The sequence below is a fragment of the Hypomesus nipponensis genome, chromosome 18 (genome assembly GCF_054491055.1).
Source record: "Hypomesus nipponensis isolate SF chromosome 18, ASM5449105v1, whole genome shotgun sequence".
Lineage (NCBI taxonomy): Eukaryota > Metazoa > Chordata > Actinopteri > Osmeriformes > Osmeridae > Hypomesus > Hypomesus nipponensis.
Window position 1 is genome coordinate 6,817,812 of NC_140378.1, and position 24,536 is coordinate 6,842,347.

Below are 24,536 nucleotides of genomic sequence, written 5' to 3' on the forward strand. Positions count from 1 at the left end.
TGAGCAGGCAGTAACACCATACTCCCTGTCAACGGTCCATGTGTGTGTACTGGTACTGACGGAAGACTGGTAGGTGTGAATGGAGAATGGAGAAGAAGTCAACCTTTGAAAATGGGAAACAGACGATTGTCGGCCAGTTTAGGCGAGACGGGGTTGGAACGTGAGAGCGAAGAGACAATGAAATGGCTGTTTGTGGTGACACGGGGGGGAATATTTTCAGAGTGTCATCGATGGAGGTGCTCACCGCACACTCAAACACGGTTCCGGCTTAGCTTGAGGTCAACCGGAAAAGACGGAAGCGCGAGGACCACTTTGTAATCCGTTTAGGAGGCAGAAGCGACGCGGCTGCAGGTCTCCTCCACGTGTCCTCCCGCCGTCCTGTGGAGGCGCCGCTGCTCACTCGCTCTTCATTCCAGGCTGACAGAGACATTTATGTTCATTTACTCAGCGGAGCGGCGAGGCATCTGGAGAGCCCCTCTTCCTTTGTTCATCCCCCCTTTCTCCCGGTTCTGACAAATAATATGAATGTAAATTTGCACGGCACACTGATGAAGCTCTTGATGAACAGTTAGGTTCTTTTTGGAGGGGGTGGTGGAGGGGGTGGTGTGTGTGTGTGTGTGTGTGTGTGTGGGGTGGTGTTGGTGTGTGTGGTACGTGCAGGGGGGGTTGAAGGAGACACAAGGAAAAGTACTTATGCAATTATAACCAGTGAGAGGAAGACCGAGCAGACCAAGAACTGGAGTCTCTTTTCTTGAGATGGATTGTTCAATGTATAATGCACATTAGCTCAATACATAACAGCAGCCAACACCACGGTTTGGGCACGGGCGGTCCATGAATCTTGCAGCATGCTGAGCACGGTGGATTTGTGGTCCGCTGGGGAGCTGAACACTCGCGGCGCCGCGGTGGGCCAGGTGGCACCCACCCCTCTCTCCTGGTCACATGATTTATTCCAAGGGTCTCCAATCCCCCCCATTCACAGACCGCTCCCCGCCCCCCCCTTTCACAAACAAACCTACACACACACACGCATGCTACCACGCTCCCCCAAACACACAAACACAGTAGCATAGCCCCCACCTCTCCCTACACCTTTGCAGAGAGGAAGCCCTGGCCAGGGGTGTGGGTGCTTGGGGGCTCTAATCCGTGGTGCAGCTCCCATCGGCAAAGATCATTGAGCTAATTAATAACGTGGCACGGAGAGGAATGGCAGTCATTAAGGAGGATGTGTGTGCTGTGATGCTGCGGGTTTCTGTGGGGGAGGGGAGAGGGGGGTGGGGGGTGGGGGCAGGAAGGGGGCACTGCAGACACAAACACCAATACAACCACACACTAATACTTCACACGGCGTGCACACCAGCCCCCTGATGTGTAATTCACACACACCACACACACACACACACACACACACACACACCCTGGCCAGTAAGAGTCTGGACCAAGGGTCAGGTACCACTGAGAAGGAACAGATCTCCTGTGCCCATTCATTAGTAAACAAGAACCCTGTGTACATTCTGGTTGGTCCACATTTACCACAGAAACAACCAGAACCTCTAAAACCTGAACAACTCCATGAAGGCCTTCAGAACATTAGTAAGAAAAAAAAAAAAAAAACTAGTTTACATATTTGCAACCATACAAGATATTGGCCCATTCCTCCAAGTCTACAGCCATATGCCAGAACAGGGCAGCTCATCACTAATATTTACAGTTCTGCACAGCACAAGCCTTGACGTGTAGGAGCACTTAGTTGACGGCGAGACAGCCTCCTATATGTCTGAGCCCCGGCTAATGAAAGGAAACAACAGGAGCAATTAGTTGAGTAAACAAACAGCTCGGCGAGGCCCCAGTCTCCAGACTCCCCTCTGACAGCACGGGGACTCGCTCGCAACAGGCTGGAGAGCAGGAAGGAAGTTAATTGGGGGAGCTGGGAGCCAGGGTAGGGAGCAGAAAAAAATCAATGGCCAACGCGCGTGTACTCACAGGGCGATTACTCACCGCTCGACGTCCGTCCGTCGGCGCCCCGGGGACCCCAACACGATGTGTTAATGTAACAGGTTTGACCCGGACGTTGTTGTTAGGAACAACAAGGGATGACGTGCGGTGGTTGTTTGACAGCTGTGTCTTGCGTGTGTTAACAGAAATGCTGTGCACACACACGAATACAAGGGACACTGAAGGACAATACTGAACCGAGTCCCCATCAAACAGCAGGCCTTACCTTCTGTGGGGGCATATCTATTCCTGTGTCTGCCTGGCAGTCTCCATCCACTCCTCTCATTACTGAGCTAACTCAATGAGAGGCATTAACGACAATGGGTCTCTGTGACGCGAGCCTGCAGACAGACCTGCTAGTGCCTTAACGGTGTCTGGCTTCCTTCTCTCTCTCTCTCTCTCTCTCTCTCTCTCTCTCTCTCTCTCTCTCTCTCTCTCTCTCTCTCTCTCTCTCTCTCTCTCTCTCTCTCTCTTGCTCTCTCAGGTCATATTGCCTGGCCTCAGGGCCACTTTCTCGGTGCAAAGAAAGCATTACCAGTTACATTAGACTTTAGCTTTAGCCTTTAGCTAGCCTCTTTACGTCCTTAGTGGGACTCCAGATTGAGATGGTAATGATGGTTATTGTGGAAAAGACTGGATGAATAAACACTTTAATTGACATCTTCGGAAACTCCATCCAAACAAACAAGAGAACCAATGTTTTACACTCTTCATATCCTTTGGGGATCTTTGTTAGTGACTGATACAACATCTGGATGTTTTTAGCTTGTAGCTAAGAAGCATGGCACAAAGCTTAAAAAGATAATTCAAAACTGACAGGGTTTTGCAGTAGGAACTCTCACAGGCAACAGAAAACCCCTATAATTGTTCCTGCGAACAATTTTCTAAAAGCGTCCAACATAAGCAGCCAGGTGCTACAGTATCTGTCTGATCATTTGTCCTCTCCCTAGAGCCCCCCACCCTGACAAGACTGACCTCAGTCTGTCAAAAGTAAATACATAGACATGGACACGTACGCACACACACGCGCGTGCACAGAGACTGCCCTCCAAATGCCACTGCATTACTGTCCTGGTGTCATCGACAGACTGCCAGTCACCATGGAGACGGATGGCCCTCCAGGGATGCCTTCTTGGAAACACCACCTCATTGACTCATTTGTTTTGCTGATCTAACTACCTTTGGACCCAATTCTGAGGTGAGTGCGTGTATGTATGTGTTGTGTGTTGTAAGTGTGTAAGGGGCGGTAGGGGGGGGGTTATTGTGTGTGTGTGTGTGGCGTGTGTGTGCCTGTGTGTGTTGTGGGAGAGAAGTGTGTAAGAGAGGATGGATGAAGTGTGTGTGTGTGTGAGTAAGGGATGACAGTGGTGTGTGTGTGTGTGTGTGTGTGTGTTTCCAAAGCGGTGAGTTGATAGGAGGATGTTGACGCCATCTGAAGGGCACCCTTTCACACTGATGTACCGAGTCAGCAACTCCTCCCAACTGTCCTGCCATGCTGCAACTTCAGACTGCTGGTGATGCCCTCTCCCATGAGACAGTGTGCAAATAAGCTGTGTTGCTCATTTATGCACGATGCCTTCCAACGCCTCTGATTAAAAACATGTAAATGACTATCGCAAGAGACCCTCCACACCCAACACTGTTTGAACCCAAAACAAGAGCATTTAGCATTAGCATGCACAAAGTTCAAGGAGGATCAAGGTGGTCTGCATTCCTGTGGGTTGTTCACGTCTCCTAACATCTCCACCAGCCCTGGCACCATCAAACAGTGTCACAACCCCAAACTACACACACATCTCAGAAGACAGAACACACATTGATCACACACTCCTGGCCCAATCGATAAAAAGGGTGAGTCGGGTCATAATGCATTTGAAGAGCAGTGCACCTCTATAGCAAAGTCATTTACTTTATCAGTCTGATCGAATGATGTGAGAAGATAAGCAGTGTGCGGCTAAGTAATGGAATCAGCATCATTCTGCGATTCATCTCGCTGAGCTCAACAAGCGCCTGTTTGTTTATCAGGCCTGCTTGGATTGTTCCGTTTGTCTTTGGCTTTCAGAGTAGGACACGTGTGTGTTTACGTTTGAAAGGTGGCATTGACATTTGAAACTGAACACTAACATTCCAAACTGAGATTTTCAGCTGGTTTCCAAAGAAGTCTTGTTTTGGCTTGTTCACTGTATCATGTCTGGAAGAATCCGTCAATTGAACTGGACTTCTTGATGATTTTTTTCATCCCAAACACTTGATCAACCTCTACATGACATTGAGGCACTTACCTCATCCCTCTGCCCCTATGCACATGACCAATTACTTCCTTCCTCAACTGTGTTTTGTGTATGGAGCTCCACCTATTGGTGGAGTATAGGAACAGCATGGGGATGTCTTGGTCTCAGTTCAACCCTATTGTTAGAACATTGGAGCTGTTTGGAGCCAGCCATGCTGGAGTTTGTCCAATAATAGTAACACATCTCATTGAGTTCAAGTAGAGTTTACATAAACACACAAATATAGGTCTACGGGTATCGGCAAAGCAGGATTTAATATGTGTCAAACAAAGTAGTTCGTTGACTTTCTGCAATTACATGTTATGGAAACAAGTCATCAAACATGCAATACAGGATAAGTCCGTATTTTGATGTGAGAGTGTGTGGGAGTGGGTGCTTGTTTTGGTATGGTGTGTGTCCACATATTTGTGTGTATATGTGTACCTGAGTGAGTGGGGGTTAACGGGACATGCTCAGACCTTTCATACAAAGACCAGAAGTGGTGATAAGACCCTCTTGAAACACTTGAGATAAGCTTTCTTGCCTAAGTGGACCGGCAACGTTTCTAAAAGTAGCGCTCCAGACAAAAAAAAACTGAATACGAAACTATCCTCAGTGAAAGAGGCTTGTGTTTGTCTAAGGAGGGCTGTCACATGACATTAAAATGACTGCACTAATTCATCTACTTTTCAGATCATCAAAGCAAGTTTATCCAACATCAAAGCCTTCATCATGACAGGCTGCGGTTTTGTGAGACACCATCAAGCCCATCGATCATAAATGTTTGAAGTACATATACAGACAGAGAACTAGAGAGAAGAAGAGAAGAAGATAATGACAAAGCAAAAGAAAGAGAGTAACAGAGAGAGAAAGAGAGACGTAAAGAGAAAGAAAAGGAGACAGTGAGAGAGGGAGAGTTGTAAAATGAATAGAGCTGCAGCTTCTCTAACCACTTTTTAGAAGTGTGACTCCACCTGGTTTGGGCTCGAAGCCCTCTGGCTCAACATTCCAGCATGCTAGTTCACAGCTACAACACCTGCACCGAGATCCCTTCCTTCTCCTCTCTTCCTCCCCCTCTCTCCATCTCTCCCTCCCTCCCTCCCTCCCTCCCTCCCTTTCTTTCTCTCTCCTTCTCACCTTTATTTGACCTGAGATGTTTCAGCGTTTCTCTTTCATTCCCTTGCATATCAGTTTTATATCATTCATCATTTTGGACGCCCGCAACATTTCTGAAATCGGTTTTATAAATACTTGTCCAAACAACTATTGTAAAAGATATCATAGTTTGTTTGACTTGTGTCAAAAGGTTGCTTTACATATCCTAAGGCTCTTCCGCACAATTGCCTTGTACATTTAAACGATGCAATTAGAAGAAGAAGAAGCATCCATCAAACAATATCTTTTAGAACTTTAGAAGTCATGGTTGTTTTTACAGCACAGGCTTCCTCTGTCCAAGATAGAGTTCAGATGATTTACTGCCTTATTTCTGGGATAGTAAGTGTAAACCCAGACTGATTCATATCAAGGACGACTCCAAACCAAAGATTACATAAACGCTATGATCCAAATAATGTGTTCTCTGTGCTGTAATAAGCTGGTGTGTGGTCTGCGGAAAGGAAGAGAGGAAGCCACACTCTCAGGAAAGATAAAGCACATCTGAGAGGTGAGGGTGAAGGGTGACATCTACAAAGTTAAACCTCATCAGCCTTCTCCACAGTCTCTTACGCTATGCTGTGTCCTGCTCTCCTCCAGTATGCTCAGCCCTGTCCTGCCCTGTTGTTCTCCACCTCGCCTTGCTCTCTTTGACCCTGTTCTGGCTGCCGTGTTGTGCACTACCCTGCTCTGTCCTGTCCTGATCTGCTCTATCCTGCTCTGTCCTGTCCTGATCTGCTCTACCCTGCTCTGTCCTGCTCTGCTCTACTCTACTCTGCTCTGTCTTGTCCAGTCCAGTTGCCATGGGAGCGGCAGCCGTATCCACAGGACCGAGAAAGAGGAGGAAGCTGGCATCCCCCAACAGCACACAAGCCCACTCTGCTCACCACACCCCACCCACCCTCCCCCACCCGGCTCCTGACCCTCTGGTGAACCGTCTCGGGGGTCGTAGGTCAACGGCTGGGAGCTGCCAAGGGACAGTGAGGGATGACAGGGGAGAGAATGAAAAAAGAAGGAGTTGCACCACACAGATCGAAGAGAAGAGAATGAGAAAATGAGAGGATGAGACTTAATTTGATTAGTATCAAGAAAGGGATTTCTTCAGTACAAAATGGCTGCTTGTTATTTATTTTATTTTATTACTGGAGACCAAAATGGAGGGATTCTACTTCAGTCGCTTCTGAGGAGGATGGTTTTATGTATAACATCACAGGATGTGTGTGGCGGGGGGGAGGGGGAGGGGGGGTCTCGAGGAGGAAGCAGGAAGACGGATTCTCTATCACTTTCAGTGTTTTGTTTATTGATTGTTTTAGTGAGTATTTGTGTTTGTGTGTGTGTGTGTGTCTGGGTGTGGAGGAAGGGGGGTTCAGAGTATATGTTTGTGCCACATTGCTTGACCAATAAACCTTTCTTCCATGTGGTTATCTTTGGATCTAAGCGGAAGCGGTTGAATAAAGTAAAGGTTTGTGTGTGAAAGTGGTTTTCTACTCCTGCTTATCAGAGAAGGTCAAGGAGGTCAAGCCAGTGGACTCCTGACCTGTCTGCCTCCTGAAGGTCAGACCGTTTAGGGTACAACTCAACTTTTCACCTTGAATACCTTTGTTTTCAAGAGCCTCCTCGGTGTCTGGAGATGAAAGAAAACCAATCAATTATAGTTTGCATTTTCATCTCCACAAAATGTAAAGCAATTAGTGTTTAGCTCAGTAAAATATGGTTTCAAATGAATCACTTAAGATAACCAAGGAGTGGTCACGGTAGAGGTTGTGAAACCATTAATTATTTATAAGGCTGTCAATAAACCACTGAATAGCCTACTGTATAATGCAATAGAGGAGCTCCTCTCTGTTTCTCGCTAGATCACCGTGAGGCTAACAGTACCCCCTAGTGGCAAATCTGTCCAACAACACTTTGAAACTAGTCAGTCCCTGCAAAGGGCAACAGTCATCCTCAACATCCATCTTCATTCACATCGCTATGTACAGTAGCTATGTGGAGTAAACTCTGCTTCACATCAAAGCAATGATGTCAATGGTCTCAGCTACAACAACATCCGTGACCCAAATTTCAATTAATCAATTTCTAAATTCTGAAGCTGATTCTTGGGAATCCTGCAGTCAGACAGTTATGGTGCTGTCAAAGGGACAGCTACACAGTAGCCTAGAGGGAGGTGTGTGTGTTTGCTTAGGCACCTCATGCTCTCTCTTGCTCTCTCTCTCTCACACACACACACACTCTACACACGGGCGCAGCAGTCCTCACCGACACATTCTTTTTCATATGTGTGTTCTCCAGATGTCGTGTCCTCTCCCTCACCCCTTCCCCGCCTGCTCCCTCCCCCCCCCAAAGCCCAGTCGAACCCCCTAACCGCATCAGGAGACCTGCTAGATTGGAAATACATGATCTGTCCATCCATCAATGGTGTGAGAGGGAGGGAGGGAGGGAGGGAGGGAGGGAGGGAGGGAGGGAGGGAGGGAGGGAGGGAGGGAGGGAGGGAGGGAGGGAGGGAGGGAGGGAGGGAGGGAGGGAGGGAGGGAGGGAGGGAGGGAGGGAGGGAGGGAGGGAGGGAGGGAGGGAGGGAGGGAGGGAGGGTGCTGCAGTGGAGTCATATCCACACGTTCTCAGCCATAAACACACACAGGCACATCCAGCCGTGAACTCTCACACACACACCCGTACGTTCACAGTGAGAATGGTCTGGATCCTTCATCTGTCTGCACCCTAATGACCCGGTCGGGACCTGTGGGGATCAATGTTGCACTACACTACTGTTAGTGTTCAACAACGTGATTAGTGTTTTACTGCGTGTCTGTGTCTTTCTGCCTACCTGCTTATTTGTCAATCTTTCTGATTGTCTGCCTGTCTACCTCCCTGTTTATCTGTCTGTCTGTCTTTCTGATTGTCTGCCTGTCTACCTGCTTGTTTATTTGTATGTCTGTGTTTTTGATTGTCTGCCTGTCTACTTGTCTATCTGTCTTTCTGATGGTCTGCCGGTTTACCTGCCTGTTTATCTGTCTGTCTTTTTAATCGTCTGCCTGTCTACCTGCCTGTTTTTCTGTCTGTCTTTCTGATTGTCTGCCTGTCTACCTGCCTGTCTGCCTGCCTGTTTATCTGTCTGTCTGTCTGTCTTTCTGTCTCTCTCTGTCTTTGTTTGTCAGACATTGTCATGTCGTCTGTGTGTCTGTCTTCTTCTTGCCAGCTTGCTTGTCTCTGTGTCCCTGTGTCCCTGTCTTTAGTCAGTCATCATCCATGCTAATGCAGGCGTGTTGAAACTGGCCTGGATCCATAACCTCCACCTAGTCAACTATATAAAGCACATCTATTTAAAGCATATCTATTATTTTCCTCTTTTGGTATTTTCACTCCCCTAAAGCCTTTGGTCATGCTGAAGCATCCGTCATGAAATGGGAACACACACACATACACCTGGGGGATCTATTGTTTAGAACTGCAGCTAAGGCTCTGCTGGGAAACTGCACAGGTGCACCAGGGTGATATCTGCATGCCCATTCTGGGAAGGACACAACTGCTGATTTATACACACTTTCATCCAGTAGGTACACAGGGTAATTCCTGGAATAATACTTAAATGTGCCGGTATCACCAATGCACCTCCAACAGTGCAAGTTGTGGAATAGCACTCTTGTGGGGTTCAGGGGGGGTGCTGGTGTGATGGTATGTTGCCTGTGTGGAGAGAGTTCATGTTCAGGTTGGTCTGTCACTCTCCATCTTCTTATCTGTAGATGTTCCCTCTTTCCCACTCTTCTTCCTCTCTATCTCTTCATCTCTTTTTGCGTTTCTCAGGAATGCTACATACATCAATATCTACCCGGGGACCTATCCATTCCATTTCTCTCTTTCTCCCATCTTCTCTCCCTACTCGTGTCCCATCCGCCTCTTCTCCTTTCACTTTCTCTTGCTCCCTGCCTCCTTCCCTTCTCTCACTCTCTCTCTCTCTCTCTCCCTTTCTCTCTCAGCCCGTCTCGTCCTTCACCTTTCTCCCTCCTTTCAGTTCCTCTCCCACTCCTTCCACCCCTCTACCTATTAATGTCCCCCCCTGCCTCTCATATTCCTCTCTCTCCCTCTCTCTTTTTCTTCCTTGCACTACCCCTCCCAGCCCCCTCTCTCTCTCTTTCCCTCTCTCCCTCTCTCTCTCTCTCTTTCTCTCGCCGGGCTCTGATGAATTGCCTTCCCCTCCTGGTGAACTCGACCGATAATCCTGTGGAAGCAGTAAGAGGCCATCGATCAGCCCTGCAGACAGGCCCACAAGTCACAGTGCAGCAACAACACGCTAACAACAAGCCCCTGCATTTGCCTCCGCATGGATGTGTGTGTGTGCGCACGGGTGTTTATCTGTATGTATGTACACATGTGCGTATACGTGTGTACGGGTGCAATAGTGTGTGGACCGGTGTGTGTCTGTGTGTCAAATTAGATGAAATATGCACCGAGGGTGATGCTCAGTGCTCAGTGCTCAGTTCGTTTGCTCACTTGGAAGAGTGTGTTCATGCACATATAGATGAGTTGCGTGCAGGTTAGAGCCATTAGTCTCCTGGTGTCTGTCTCTGCTTAGTGTAGCGCCTATGTTTAGCTGTGTGTGTCACAGGCATGTTTAGCATACGGTGAAGAGTTCCCTCTGGGTTCACACTCTGTATCCTCGCGTGATGCTCCCCTTTGCCTCCTGTGGCTCCAGGCATGTGTGAACAACTCCTGGTGTGTGTGTGTGTGTGTGTGTGTGAGAGAGAGAGAGAGAGAGAGAGAGAGAGAGAGAGAAAGAGAGAGACAGAGCGAGAGAGAGAGGAGAGAGAGGGAGAACGAGAGAGAGAACGAGAGAGAGAACGAGAGAGAGGAGAGAGAGAGCGAGAGAGAAAGGAGAGAGAGGGGGAGAGAGAGAGAGAGAGAGAGAGAGAGAGAGAGAGAGAGAGAGAGAGAGAGAGAGAGAGAGAGAGAGAGGAGAGAGAAATAGGCCGATGTGTGTGGTCTACTTTTACTATACTTGTGGGGATCAGAACGATAGTAAACAAAAATTATTTGACCTTGTGGGGCCATTTTGTTGGGCCCCTGAACTCCAAGTGCTATTTCTAGTAGTTTTACGGGGGGCTTGGGTGAGGGTTGAAGTTAGCGTTAGAATTAAGAGATGAGGACTAGAGATTAGGAATGACATGATTTTGAATGGGAGTGAATTTTTGGTCCTCACTAAGATAGTTAAACAAATCTGTGTGTGTGTGTGTGTGCATGTGTAGGATCTGTGTATGTATGCAGCCCATGCGGGACACATAAATCACATGGCAGCATTCTTCAGCCCCATCCTGCAGACGAGGGGAGAGGATACACACATGGACCTGGGTTGAGCTTGATGGCTATGAAATTGAACAGTTGATTGATTAAAACAATTAATTATTTTGCAGCAGGCCTTTATCGCCATGTGCAGCCCCCCAATCGTTAGTTCTCACAAAGGAAGTAAAGACAGCTGATTGTTTTCTAATTTCCACAGGAGTCTACAGTAAAGGGGGTCGCTAAGACTAGGCCAACACTAGGCTAACACCAGACCAACACAAGGCAAATACTTGACCAATTCTAGACCCACACTAGGCTAGCACTAGGTTAGCACTAGGCTAGCACTAGGTTAGCACTAGTCTAACACAAACCATGACTTCACACCAGGTAGGCTTAGTATCAACATTTGTGAGAGTGACTTCAACGGTGGAAGGATTCACGTATAGAAGTGTGGAACTCCATTTGTCTCTCCCCCAATTTTGCACACACCAGTAAGAAGACATGACCGACGCGGAGTCATTACTCTAGGCCTTAAATATGATGAATGGAACTGAAGCTCCTATCAAATCTCATTCCTGTATGTCGTATTACCAAAGCCATTTAAAGAATCTCTGGCATTACACGCTGTAGCTCGGCAGTGAGGAAGTAGTTGACCATAAAAAGCCAGTTGCATGGCAGATAAATCTGCTTCCTGTCAATGAGCGTGCAGCTTTTCACCGAGTGCTTGATACGCACACAAACACTCACACCACGACCGCCATTAATATTTTTGGATCCCTGTTTGTGTCATTTTCTAAGCCTTTTCTCGGCTTCTTTGTCCTTAATGGACTGGCAATGCCTACTTCATTAAGCTCTGCACACCACCAAACACATTTACGTCCTCTTTTCTTCATTTAATTTTGCCGTGATCCACACCACAAAGGCGTAAAACAAAGTCCAGGGAGCTGTGTCCTCTTTGCGAGTGAGGTGACACCTGGTGGTAGATATAAGGAACTGCAGCAACAAATGATTGTCACTGAAGAATGCTGCTCTGTAGACACTCTTCACACACACACAGTAATTTAGCCATTGGTTAGTGTTAAGGCTGGGTTTGGATCATAATGTTTGTAATTATCTGAATTTTTGTTGATAGTTAGTTGAGCAGGCCCATCAGAAGGGGGATCATTCCTTGAATGTCACCCAAAACTAATATCAACTACATAACAGTTTCTTATGTTCTGAACTGGTGGGAAGAAACAACAATCTCACTGAGAGACAAATCCTACAGTTAGCAGCCGTTCAGAGACAGGGAGGAATAAACATCACTGAGAAAAGAAGAGGGGTACTCCCACCATCTCCCAAACAACACCTGCGACAGGTATCCACGGTATTCCTGTGGAATGAAGAGGCGTATCTGGGGCTGATTCCAATAATGCCTGCAGACTGAGGTGTGTGTGTGTGTGCATGGGAGTGAGCGTGTGTATGTATGTGGTTTGTGAGAGCCAAAAGCACAGAGGACATTGACGGATCACGGCATCGTACAATTGCAGGTTTGCTGCGTCCTGCTGTCAGTGGGTTCATCTGTCAGGGGGGTAAGGCAGGTAGCTGGGGGGCAGGGGCGTGTGCGGCACACCCCTCAGAGATGATCCGACTGGGGACACTGCCAGCAGCCTGCTGGCCTTGACACGCTCCTGCCAGCCCTCCAGATTCCTCTCTCCCACAGTCATTTTCTCATCACAACAAAAACAGCCTGTCTTTGATAGAAGGGGGAGGGCAGAGGGGGAGCAGAGACAGGACTTGGCCTGGGTAGCCAGGGTGGGACTTGCCCCCATCTCATTGTGTTGGCTGGGTCAGAGGTGTATTGATAATGGGATCTTTCTTGAGGTGGGCTTGGCAGCGTGTGAGGTTGTGTCAGAGTGCTTGAGCAATAACAGTCAGCTGGCTCCTTCCACAACCACCTGTTCTGATGCAATAGCCCTGGAGGAACAAGGCGTCTTGTGCGCTCTCTTTTTCCCGCTCTCGTTCCTTCTTTGTCCACGTCATGCCTCTCTCTCTCTTCCTCGTGGTTGGTGCCCTCTTCGCTGGCAGACCCAGGTCCACTCCACGGCGTCGCCCTCTGGAGGAGGCAAGGGGGAGGTGCAGCTGTTGTCAGATGAGGACAGCAACAGGAAGGCCAATTATAGCTCCAAGCTCGTTTATCTGTCATCAGTCATCTGACAGGAAGAGAGAGCCACAGAATATATGACGCCGCTGTAAATCAAAAACATCACTGTAACTATGCTGTCACTGCTGAGTAATTAGTAGTGTTCAAGATAAGCATTGGCCAACGATATGGAACCACACATGATTTTCATCTCATTGGAGTTAAAAAGAAACACACACATTTGATTACCTGCTTGACAGTTTGCTGTGTACAATTGAGTTATAGGTCAGACCAAAATGGCAAGACAACGTGAACTCTTTTTATGTTAAAAAAGGTTTTATAATTAAGTAAACTGTTTCAAAAAATGGAAACCTCTAGTCTTTCTTCCTTCAGACTGAGTTACCTCACACCCTTTCTTAGCAGAAGTCCCACCCTGAGAGCTGCATTGCTGTTGCTTTATGACGCGGCAATTTAGCTTCAGCTGCTATCGTGGCCATCTCAGGAATGGACGCGTTTAGAATCAAGTGCAATAAAGTCAGGGAAGAAAGAAAGAAAGACATGCTGTGGAGATGGGTGGAGGGGTGGAGAAAGAACAAGCTCGTCTGGACAACCTTTAACAAAAGCTTAGAGAGAGGGGAGGGGGGGGGGCTCTAAGGACCCCTACATAGTCACACATAGCCACACACACTCTTACACACACCAGGTTTCCCATACTGCAGGCCAGACAGAACAGAGCATTTCCTGTTTGTTTTCACAGGCGTATCCAAACAAGCCCCAGGCCTTCTGTCTTTGTTGTGGTTGCGCGCCCGCGTGTCTCTAGTCTGTTTTGCGGGGGCCTGTGCACCGTACGTGAGCGCGCCCGCGTTTGTGCACTTTCAACATTTGCCCCTCTCCTTGCAGGCTTTGTGGAGTCTGTCAGGCCCCAGGAAATCTCCCCAGACAGGGACTGTGATTTACACCAGTATCCCTGAGAGGGCTTTCAGGCTGGGACTAAGAGCAGGGAGAGCGGGCCAAACTCACTCAAAAAAGAGCAAGAGGATGAGATACTGAAGGAGCGGAGCGAGGAGGGATGAAGTAGAGCAGGAATGAAATATAGCTGGGATCTGGGAGGAAGATAGAAATGGAATGCAAGATGGCGGCCGTGTGCAAGCAACTTTCTCGAACGTGCTCTCAAGATTTCTCCTCGATCATTCTCTCAAAGACCAAAAAAAGAACACAACGAACACAGATGTAAACAAACACGATAGATAGACATACAGACATACACAAATGTCATGGACACACACAGCCGCACACACCGAGGGAGAGAGGGAGGTCATAAATCTGCCAGTAAGGGCTGCTGGGATAAAGAGACCCCAGACATCTCAGTGAATGTGTTTGGAGAGAGTGCAGATGTACCTGCCTTCAGCACAGTATCCTCTCCCTCCTCTCCCTCCTCACCCTCCTCACCCTCCTTACCCTCCTCTCCCTCCTCACCCTCCTCACCCTCCTCTCCCTCCTCTCCCTCCTCACCCTCCTCTCCCTCTTCTCCCTCCTCACCCTCCTCTCCCTCCTCTCATTCTTCTCCCTCCTTTCACTTCCTCATCGCCTCCCATTTGCACTCTACACTAGATCTCCCTCCCTTTCTCCATGTCTCTCGCACCCCATTCGCCTTAGCCGTATACCTTCTCACCCTGTCTCACCTTACCCATCTCCATTTTCCACCCTCTCTCTCGCTCTCCCTCTCTCTCCCCACACCTCCTCTGCCAGCTCCTCTCCATTTCTCACCCCTCTCTGAGGGCCCAACACTGCGCCCACTTAGGGGAACAAACGACCGACGGAGCCCTCCTCATTGTGGGGAGACAGGGACACCTAGACAGCCAGAGGGCCGGGCGAGGACAGACAATGCAGCAGAAGGGAGAGGTAGAGAGACTCCTCAAACGACTGACAACCTGCGACACAACAATGGGTACAAATACAGGGGCTACGGAACCTGTTTGGGGCCAAGGCACTTTTCGAGAGATCCGTCATACGTTGTCAAGTCTAAGTAGTTGTTAAATGATACCTGATGTACTAGTTAAAGCTATGAAGGGCAGACAGTGAGTGTGACATGACCGTCACACACAGCTGGTGTTGGATTCTGGCCTTGGTTTCCCGTGGACTGATATTACAGAAGGGATGATGTCGAAGCTGTGAGCGTCCTGAGAGACTACAGACAATGACAAATGGTGTATAAGTCAATTACGTGTATTTGGTTTATGAGTGCAGAAAGTAAATACAGTTACTGTCTGTAACGTCCACTTATCACGTTCCTTCTGTAACACACTGCTTTATTGCGAGTGAGGATTGTTCCTGAGGGCGATGTGCTGGGGCCTGTTTGAGGCTCCACAGCTGTGCTGCTCTCCTTGTCTGCTGAGCAGCGTCGCAGGTGGAGCTCCCCTCTGGGCCTGGTGCAGCAGCGTTTTTGTCAGGGCCTGAGGATCAGGTGGCTCTGGTACAAGGAAGTCTCCCCAGCTGCCTTGGTGGCCCACACACACACACACACACACACAGACTATTGAGTTAATAATAACTCCACCCGGATGGCACACCACATTGCTGAACACACCCGCACACATGCGTGCCGTCAAGTTAATAATAATTTCCCCCCTCATGGCACGCCACTTTGCCAAAAGCAAAGGGGCCTGATCAACAGTTAAACACACGTGGAAGTATACACCCCCCTTTGAACAGATGCAGGCCCTGCAAAGTCTGAATGGACTGCGGAGTAAACGATTTAAGCTGCACATCTCACTCCGACACCTAAACACCTGACAGCACTTACTCATAAATAAGGTTGGCCAGAGACGCCTGTGTAATTTACACCTGTGCTATCTCTTAAACTAACATGTAACCACTCTATATTTCACCACTCTCTGAAGGGAGAGGGGGAGAGGCAATTGGACGAGAGCAGAGTTGGACTGGGAGAGGGGCACTTCAAAAGCCGTGGGAGGGTGGGGGATGTTGGGGTTTGTTGGTTGAGCAGGGTATCTGGTGCTGGGTGTGCTTGTGTGTGTGTGTGTGCGCGCGTGTGTCTGTGTGTGTGTGCGTGTGTGTGTGTGTGTGTGTGTGTGAGGGGGAGGGGGCTCCCAAGGCCTAGGGCGTACCCTACCACAGCCAGGCCCAGGCTGGCTCGAGCCACTTCTCCTCTCAGATCAGATCAAGGTACACACTGAGCCCAGAGCTGCTCTTCTACCTCCACCATAAATCCAGACCCCCTCCCCTTCTCTCCCTCTCATCTCTCTCTCTCTTTGTATATATCTCTCTGTGTATCTGTCTCTCTGGCTGAAACTTATCCTCTTCCATTAAGAGTGATGGATCTGTGGCTCTCAGGACATAAGAGACTCGGGTTACAGGGTCTGTTCGAAGATTCGTTGCAACACACACACACACATGTTCAATACAATTTCAAATGGTGTGTCATGTTAAATCTTAAATGCTGTGTTTTAAATGTGATCTGGCCGTGGTGGAGGTTTTCAAACCCTGGTTTTGTGTGTTTTTTCTGTCACCAGTCGTTGTATTTTACGGGATCTGTGCTCCCTCTGGTGGCTGGAAGATGAAACGGTTAAAATGAAAAGAAAATGATGGCGGGTTTCATTGTCTTTCATTATTTACTTCGGTAAAAATAGAAACGTTTCTCACAGTTTGACAATACATAGACATGTTTTATTTATATGAGAGTCTGGGAGAACTGAATATGTGACATGCTTTTGAATGCAATTGTGAATGTAAAGTGATGTGTGTTGTTGTAGGGAGGACTAATACAAGGCAATCAAAGGTTCGAAGCATTTTTTTTTAATAATATGTGAAAGTTTGAAAGTTGTCCTCAGGTGAGTTGAACTTTTTTCCTATTTTGACCCCATTTTTCTCAGAGTGTTTTGAAGATCACACTGTAGATTGGCAGAACCTGTTACACTTAGTACATGTCATGACAGCTACCCAAGTTCACTACCTGCAACACACACACGTGTGTGTGTGTGTGTGTGTGTGTGTGTGTGTGTGTGTGTGTGTGTGTGTGTGTGTGTGTGTGTGTGTGTGCGTGCCTGTGATATAGGGCCAAAGCATTTATGACTGAGATGAATAGCTTTGCTTGTGGCATTAAACTGACTGTACATTCTTCAGATGATTTTAAAGAGCATGTGAGGAACTGAAACATTCTGGTATTTGGGGGCAGACCAAACCCTGTGGAAAAACAATCCTGCATACTGTTCTCACAAGAACATAAACAGTTTCAGAAAATGTTCAAGTAATTTAAGTAATTGTAAACTTTTCCAAATATATGTGTATATTTTAATGCTAGAGGGCATTTCAATTAATAAGGAAAAAAACATTTAAGAATACTTAGACTTGGTACTGACAAGTCAAGTGATACTGACCTCTAGTGGTAAAATCAGGACACAGTAACCAGCTTCAAAAATCATCCACCTTGACAGAAAGCCAATAATTACATTTAATATAGTTCCTAACTGTTCCTTGTGTGTACTAATGTTCTCATCTGCTAGCCTAGATTAGGATTTCATCTGATAGAAATCTAAGTACTGGAGGGCCAAATGAACTCATCATGTTTTGCTGGGTGTGCAGCCGTAAGCACATGCAAATGCCTGTGCGCCATGTGCAGTCTTTGGTGTGTGTGAGAGAGAGAGTGTGTGTGTGTGAGAGAGAGAGAGAGAGAGAGAGAGAGAGTGTGTGTGTGTCTGTGTGTGTGTGTGTGTGTGAGAGAGAGTGTGTGTGTGTGAGAGTGTGTGTGTGTGTGTGTGTGTGCGTGTGCGTGTATGTGAGAGAGAGAGTGTGTGTGCGTGAGTGTGTGTGTGTTATAGTGTTAGTGTGTGTGATTGTGTGTGTGTGTGTGAGTATCTTCCTTTGTCTTCCTTTGGCTTCCAGTGCGCTTGCGCAGCTCTCTGCTGGACAGCCCTGGCACATAAAGCAGGGTAAATTGCACCAGGGCAATAAAATGGCAATAAAATGACAACAACAGTACATTAATCCATCACCAGGGAGCGCTGGAGGCAGTGTAAAAGAGTGCGGCCTGAACTGAGAAAATGATTTCTAGGTTTTATCATCTTATTGGCTGCGGTTCCCATGATAGATGCCAGGGGGCAGTGTGAGGCACTTGGGGCAAGGCATCAGCTCGCTCTCGTCTCAAAAGCAGAAATACAACAGGCAGCATCAGTATTTGAATATTTAAATACTGACACAAACACACACAGACACACACACAATCACACCGGTACACCACTTGTCGCTTCTACATGGCTGCTGCCTCAGTAACTGCTATGTCTATATATGGTATGAGCTTATGTGATGAATACTATGTCATGGTATGTTATGTTTACGTTCACTTATTGCACTACTTGTTTCTTTGTGCACTACTTGTTCGTCCTGCTGCACACGGTTGCACATGCACTTTATGTGGGAAATTATTTGTATTTAGTTATATGTAAGTCAGAAATACAGTCGTCTCGTGTATTCCTGTGTTGTTTTACGTAGCACCAGGATCCTGGAGGAAAGTTGTTTTGTTTCAATGCGTACTTTACCATGTATATGATTGGAGAGACACTAAAAGCCACTTGACTTGATTTCAGTGGTGTATACAATAAGGGCTACTGAGTGGAGAGTTGGATAATCATTGATGGAAATACAGTAGCTGCCGGTTCTCACAGGATACATTTAAACAGTTCTCCCTTGCCCAGACCCTTTCCAGTTCTCTAACATACAGGCCATCCATCCATCCACCCACCCATCCATGCCTCTAGGGCTCCAGACTACTAGCTTTTCAGTCTTTTAGACCCAAGTTCTCCAGCTGCAGTCTCCCCGCCGCACAGCGCTCCAGTCCCTCAGTCCTGGAGCCCTCAGTCTTCCATTCCCCCACTCCTCCAGCCTGCTGCCCCCCCCCCCTGTGGAGGCAGGAGAAAGAGAGGCCTGTTCAGGAGCACCTGGATTTATGTGGGGGAACCAGAAGCAGCAGGTGTTGGATATCCAAGGCCCAGTGGGTCGCCGGTGAACAGGCTGCGGGGGCAGTAAGTGGACCCGGTGGTCACACTGTCATTTCCTGTCTACCCCCTCTCGTCTTCCACTCCGCTACTCCCGCTCTCAACCAATCGGAAACAGATGAGGTACTTTGGTCGGAGATGGCCCTCCATTGCCCTTCCCGTCGCCAAGGCAACACATCTGACATACATTTTCACATCGTTTGGAAGTAAAGTCGGCCTTTTTAAGGCTTTCGTTTTGAAGTAAGGCACGCACAGTAACAAACTATGGTTGAGATTGGTTTTCTAAGCCAAAAATACCTGTTGTATTATGATGTGTGCCGGCACATGCAGTACTGACTGATGCTGCAGTAATGACTTCCTGGATTGCCAAGAGTACACGATGCACTGTACACTTCTGTAGCTCATTGGCTTGTCCGATTAGTCCCATTTATCCATACAACTCATATGACCTCATGCCTGTACTCCTACTGTGTCGGAACACACGAAAGTAGCATCATCTCTTAAGCGAATGGAAAAGCCCTAAAACAGAGAGTGACAGATATGTTTGTGTGCCGATCCTTTCACGTCCTACTCTCTTTTTTTTGTTGCTGAAATCTGTCCGCCATCCTGCGGACCCTCAGTGATTCCACAACAACACAGTAAAGTAAACCAGGTGGAGACATGCCAGAGAGGAGAGGTCAAAAGTGGAAACACATGAGGCCGTCTTTCATTCCCCTTGCGCTCTTCCTCTCGTAACCTGGAGCCGTTAAGAAAACGCTCTGTGCTAAAACGCACCATTAAACCTCCCAATATTAGTTGTGTAACGTGTATTTCAGTTCATCGTTAACAGATTTTAAACTGTTGCACTGTGGAACAGGGGGTGGTGGCACAGATAAAGAGGGGGGAGAGAGAGATTGATAGCAAGAGAGGGATAAGAGAGAGAGAGAGTGGACGTCAGAAGAGGGTGGGGTTATGAGTGGGAGGTGTCAGCCTGAGAGAGAGAGAGAGAGAGAGAGAGAGAGAGAGAGAGAGAGAGAGAGAGAGAGAGAGAGAGAGAGAGAGACAGACAGACAGACAGACAGACAGACACAGAGAGAGAGAAAGGGGGGGGGGGGTAAGAAAGATAAAGAACATATGTGTTTTCTACTACTATTTCTCCCAAATTCTCTCACGTTTGATATATTCCAGCCAAGTCACTCTGAGTGTATTGCTGTCCAGCCATCCCTTGGAGATCAAGGAGACTGCATCGTGAAGTCTGCGTGTGTGGATGAGGTCATTAGTCTGAGCCATTCTGCAAGCAAAGGCCTGTATCTCCTCCTCAAACTCATCACAAATGTGTAATCATAGACTTGTTGCAACAATGTTTGATCTACCACTCTTTCTGCAAGAGACACCAAGCTTCAGGGCCTTTTGGATCCATCACGATAGATGTTTATAGATGTATTGTATATATGTTGATTACCCCATTTCCAGGCATTGTGTTTCATTAAAAAAGTATTGTATGTTGAGACTACAGAGTTTCACAAATGTTCTAGAGCAACAACAGATCATGTTTTGCCTAATAAGGCAAACTTGGAGCCTTTTGTGGGGTGCTTTCTTAAAAGTGGGACATGTGACGACACTTCAGTCTGTCTCTATTTTAGGTCAAAGCCACACAAAGTCACGCATTTCAAGTTCTGCCAAAACTAACTCCTTGTGGATCAATTAACATTTGGTGATGAAATAAATATCTCCATCGAAAATCCTGGGGATTTCACAGGCTCTCCATACTCTGATCTTTCGGGAAATGCCACAGTCTCTTCCATATTGAAGTTGACACACTGTGATAGAAACGTCAGATGAGCCAAGTTCTACATCGGACAGATGTGGCAGATTGTGCCTTTCTTCCCCCTTCCTCGGCCCGCCAAATCTGGCTCCAACAGCTGGGTTCTCCTCACCCGATGACCATCCTCGCATATTGGACCTCAAGCGTGTAATACCTCACATTCACTGAGGGTGTAACACTAGATGGTTTATGGGTAGGTATTATGCCGGGGCTGCACACGGCCATGGCAGGAGAAACCCTTGGTCAGTGGAGGGCAGGAACTTCAGGGGCTTTGGTGCCGGCTTGGAGCCAAGTCCTGTACGTGTCTCCTCTGAATGTGAGTGGATTAACACTTGCCACACATATGGCAACTCCGGGAAACTCAAGCCGACTTTTAACGTAAAATGGCGCCAATAAGTCGCTGTCATAAATTCAGGAACACATGCGGGGGTCGGAGTGGGCTGAATGTTGGGCAGCTATGATTGGTCCCAGAACTGGGGGCTGGGTGATTAAGGGCGGAGGGGCTGTGTGTGTGCGTGTGTGTGTGTGTCGGGGAGGATGGAGCAGGTGGGTACTATTGGCTGACCTTGCTATCCGCAGAATCAGTATATCTAACTACCCTGGCAGCTGTGGCCTCACATGTGAGGATATCTTGTACAGCACAGCAGGTACGATACAGGGGCCTATGCCAGCTCTCCACCTGGATGTAGAGATGAGCTCGGCGTGCCACTAGCTCACTGGCTTTATTAACACTATGGTACGTTTCTGGTGCTTTAAGGTCAGACATCGCTGAGATTGCAGTATCCACTGAAACAGCTCACTGTGTTTTAGACATTTCACAAACGCACACACACACACAGATGGAACCCCTTCTCCTCACAACACACACTACATGCAAGCCTACACACATACACACACCCACACAGGAAAAAAGCATCTGGAAGATTTGATTATGGTGCTAACTTAGGCTTGTCTAATGTAAATGTCCTTATGGCACCTACTGTGGGGCTGATAGAGTAACTCCTACTCCTGTAAAGTTCAGGCTATATCCATCCACGGTAGCTATCTCTGTTTAGTTTTTACAGCAGGGAGTGGAATACTAATGGCACAGCCATCCTTCTTTAAAATCAATCAGGACTGGTTCTCCACTTAACTGCTGAGCTGTAAATAAGGCCAGCGGACATGGGAGGACCAGAGAACAGTTCACTACTGTCAGACAACTCTGAAAAGTGCATTCAAAAGTCACTGGTAAATTCACTGGTGGTTTTAAATAGTTTGAAGGATTAAAATAAATTTGTATTTAACTTATTAAAAGAACATTATTCTTGTGATGTGAAAAATTATTACTTTGGAAGGCAAATAAGAATTTCTTCAGTACTTGTCAGATTCTCAGTTTGGCCACAAGAGGGACCAAACATAAAATGATGTTAGTGATGCATGTTGGAATGCACATACAAATCATTATTTTATATTACAACAAAAACACAAATGAAAACAATGTATATGCTGTAGCATATTTATAAATGTATTTTGACCAATCTAGGAGGGATTACTTAACTCTCGCAATCTTTTCTCTCTCTCCCTCTCCTTTCTGATAAATTACTTGATGGTCTAATTACAGGACAGGCTTAGAGTTATGAAGGAGTGCAAATTACTTGGTCTTAGGAGATGGCAGGAAAATGCTGCAGGATAATTGAAAACGTCAAAATGGATCAATATTTTGAAGCTCAAGGTTACTGCAAGTATGACACGACCATTAACATGAAAATATGATGCATTACATTGACAGGCTTATAGACTTGTATCCATTGTAGATCGGTGGTTAGGAAACATCAAATCTTATTTCTCCGGCGCACGTGGACCATTCTAGAATAAAAGCAAACGTTTTTTGTTGGATATCAAGGCATTTCAAGTGCAAGCAGCGTTTGTGACTATTCCTCTCAAGACAACAGAAAAATGTGCAGACACTCAAATAGGATCCAGATTTCCAAGATTGTGGATGTTCCCTCCCCAAGACAGAGCTGAACCTTCTGACATCAGAGAATCTGTCAACATGTTGACTCTCTGGTCATGTCAGAAAAAGCATGGTTTAATAGGACAGTTGCAGACGCCGTTGTTTAAGACGGGGTTGGGGGATTTGTTCCAGAGCAGAGCTGAACCTCTCCTTTCTGGGTTAGCCTATCTTTCCTCTCTAGACAGGCTAGTTCCACACGCTGGACTCCAGCCTTGCTCGTCCCATCCCCCTATTCCAGCATTTACCTCTGGCTAGCCTGCTAAGAATTATACCGGCTCATGGAGGGCAAGCATTAGCATTTGCATTTTATTGGAAGCGTGGAGATTTAGAGCAGGAGGATATATCAGCTCTGAGCAGACAGAATTAGTTAACAATGCATTACCTGCCTTTTATGGCAGCTATAATTCTCTCTTTCTCTCTCTCTCGCTCTCTGTCTTGGCTGGGGCGAGAAGATGAAGGGAAAGGGGGGGGTGAGGCAGGGGGGATGGGCCAGTAGTGTTCGTACTGGGTGGACAGTGGGTGGTGGAGGGGGAAGGGGAGAGGGAGAACACTTAGGATGAAAAAAGAAGGAGCCTTTGTCTTCCAATGCTTTACTGCACATTAAACATGATGACCGCCCCCAAATTAGAGCATCACGCCGCAATCACCTTCGCACGGATCAGTGCTCCAGCAGAGATAGGCGAGTGTGTGCGACTCATCACCGCTGGCCGGTATGTCTTGTCGCAACAAGGACCAGCATGGGTGGGAAAGTAGGATAGCTGGCTGGCTGTAGTGCATACCTGACCTGTCAACCAATAGGACACAATGAAAAATGGAGGCCATTTCATTGACATCGGCCCAGTGAAACAAAGCACCCAGATTTCTGGGGAGATGTGGTGCTTTAAGGCCTTCCTGACTATGGACTGTTCCAGAAAAGGTGCTCGTTTGACAGCACTCTGGGGCATTTTTAGATGTCTGAAGACATCCATGAATATATTCCCTGTAGATGTGCATCAAAGTGTTTTTGTGCGCATGAGTGTACCATGTGTGTGTGCGTATTGACCAACAAGTCATGCGCCGTTGATCAGACCCACTGCGGCAATCGCTCCCCTGGCGAGCCAACCTCACCACAGCTGTTCCCGCTGTCCCCTGGACACTCGTTTGGCAGAATGTGCCGAGACACCGACTATGCCCTCTGGAAGTCATCTACACATTCCTCTTCTCTCTGTGTCTGTACATTCTGTCTCAATTCAAACACACTCCCGGTATTCTGAAGATACCCCTGCTGCTGCCCATGTGTTTACCCCGCTCATCACAGACAGGGCTCCCTTGGCTGCCACTGCAGCCCCCCCCCCCACCCTCCTCCCCCTCCAGCCCAGGTCTGTCAGCAGCAGACAACTCCAGGGTCCATAAAACACCCTGCTGCTTCACTCCCTCTGTTGGGCTTAATGGTCCCAGGGGCTGGAAATTTACTAGTGACCTTTGCATTCCATTTGGAGTGTAGCAGGGTTTTTTCTTCAGGAAAATTCCACCGCCATGGTTGTGTAGCTATGCGGCGGTTTGGTGTGTGAGGGAGGGAGACAGACTAAGAAGAGAAGGATATAAAACAAAAGACGGAGGAAGAGGGAGAGCAAAAAGGAATGGAACAGAGGCACCACAGTTTGTACTCCCCTTGTCCATCAACTTCAATATTACTAAAATATCCTACTGAATATTCCATAGTTTGCCAGCATGCATAACTGCATGGTAGAACCAGGACCAGCAACAACATTCTCTAAACTGTTGATTGAGTTAACTCAGAGTATAAATAGGAAAATGACTATATGACTCATTAATGTCATATTCATATATTTTGATGTAATATTAATAATGTATATATTACATTATAAATATTATTACATTATATGTCATTATATTAATATATTACATTTTGATGTAA